The following is a 2,074-nucleotide window of genomic DNA, read 5'->3' as shown; positions in this document are numbered from 1 at the left end:
CAGGTTTAAATGCTGCTCTTTTTATTCATGAGACATAGAAACATTGGTCTGAAAAATTCAGAAGCTCAATGCAAGCAATACAGAGAAAAGTTTATTTGATTCCTTGCCTCTACTCGACACTTGTGTCAGGCATTCCTCCGATTACCTTAAATTCCCACCGGAGGAGGGAAAGGTGAGGGATGCTTAGTGAGCAAACTATCAAGAGTGGCTTTCAATATTTCATTCTAGGACCTGAGCTACTTATCTGTGCTTCTTCATTTTAACCTGAAGGATTCAGCCTTTCCATAGGCATTTCTGAAAGGCGGTGCACGCCTCTGAGTCCTGAAATGCATACCTGTTCTGCCCCTTCCTCATGCTGACTGGTCTCTTGGTTAAGATATGACATGGAGGTTCATGCCACCTTGAAGTGCTTCCCACTTCTGGCTGGAAGGCTGGTCTTGACCTGTGACAGCGTTTCGGTTCCTCTCTGCGAGCTGAGGGAGGTTTCCCCCTGTGCTTTGCTGCAATCTGCTCGGCAGGGCAGAGGCAGCTTCGCCCGGCACAGCAGCATCTGGAAGGAAATAGGGTGCAAGGAGAAGAAGCTCATGCTCACCTCTCATCCCCAAGTCTTTGTGCTGACCATCTTTCTGCTAGCCTCAGGCTCACCTCGTTCAGTCTCCTTGCAGGGGCAGATTATGGACGCAATCATTCTTCTCTGTGAGGTGCAGGACTTGTGCTGTAGGTTTCCAAAATATTCTTTTTGGTCACCTCTTGGTGAAATGCTCTTTTCTGACACTCTGTTCTTTTTTTTTTTTTTCTTTTTTTTTTCTGTGCTGTGAGGATGCCAGCACTGCAGGTATTTCCAACCCATTTCTTTCCTGCCTTTTTTCTCTCTGCTGTGCTCACACTTCTCTACATTCACAGCCCTGGGCTTCTGATCGGGTGTCCAGTCTCAGAAAGAAGCCTTTGAGCGGTTGCTGTAGTTGTGAAAGATGCTCAGAAGCAATACTTTTGTTTACTCAGAGATTTCACGGGGCCATCTCAGTGGCTTCTGCAGCACACAGCTGAAACTGTCTTGCATCACACAGCTCTGCAGGTTTGGGTTAACTCTCCTTTCGGTTGTAAACGAGAAGCCTGACTGACACAGCTGTTTTCCTGACCACATGCCTACATTATTTTTCCTAGATATATATAGAAGCCTGACATGCTGAGCAGAGCAAAATGACTTTGTGCAATTAATGTGACATGCTTAATAATGCTTGGAAGGGTGCAGGCATCCACATTTATCAACCTGCCACAGCTAAAAAAAAATCTGCCAAGCAATCCCAGTGCAAACACAGCACACGTTTTCCTAAAACAAGGGACAACACAACGCCCAATTGGTAATATTGCTTTTGGGACGAGACACGGTATTTTTCCAAGAGAAGCTTATGTCATGCCAGAAACTCACTTTGCCCTTGTGTTATACTACACGGTGATAAATTCAATTTACTTTTTTTTTTTTCCTTTGGCATTTTAGTGTCATAATTACTTTCCTATTTAAACAGCTTGATCCTTGAATACAAAGTAAGGTTTGGTTAATAGCAATGCAGCAGCACTTTGGTGAAATCAGGTCCAACTAGCTATCCATATTTTTTTTTTCCAGTCAATAAATGATTTTTAAAAGGTCATCCTGACATAATTGAAAAGTTGAAGGCTTGAGTAATTAGCATAGAATATGCAGCTTTCCACACCTGGTGCTTTTGGTACAGCTGCATTAGTAGTACTGTTGTCTGGGGAGGTTTTAATTTGGAAAGGAGGGTGCTCCGGAAAGGTGTCTGCTTGAAAACAAACCCTTATTTAGCATAAGAAACAGTGTCAGCCACAGCTTCAGCTTGCCTTGGCTCGGGTGTTAGGAGATGTGAATGCGAAGCCTGGCTCCCCTCCTTTCCTCAGCAGCAATACTCATCTTACTGTAGCTCTTCTTCGTCTGCTGCAGAGACAACAAAAGCACAGAAGTAAGGAGGAGCAGAGCAGAAGGAGGATTTAAGCTGCATCTCATGCCTTGTCCCGTCATTAATTGCCTGGTTTTGGTATGAGGTGGAAATTTAATTCC

General features: G+C 44.2%; 1 long non-coding RNA gene across 1 annotated transcript; it reads right to left on the bottom strand.

The window, feature by feature from the left end:
* On the bottom strand, positions 1 to 1,720 carry LOC136786998 (uncharacterized). The gene is made up of 2 exons (XR_010826659.1): positions 646 to 1,720; positions 1 to 550 (listed from the first exon to the last, which is right to left on the bottom strand). It is a non-coding gene; the product is annotated as an uncharacterized lncRNA (long non-coding RNA).
* Positions 1,721 to 2,074: the final 354 nt, after the last annotated feature.

The sequence above is a fragment of the Anser cygnoides genome, chromosome 1 (assembly GCF_040182565.1).
Source record: "Anser cygnoides isolate HZ-2024a breed goose chromosome 1, Taihu_goose_T2T_genome, whole genome shotgun sequence".
In the NCBI taxonomy this organism is placed as follows: domain Eukaryota; kingdom Metazoa; phylum Chordata; class Aves; order Anseriformes; family Anatidae; genus Anser; species Anser cygnoides.
The sequence above is the reverse complement of the archived record's forward strand: the minus strand, read 5'-3'. Positions and strand labels throughout refer to the sequence as shown.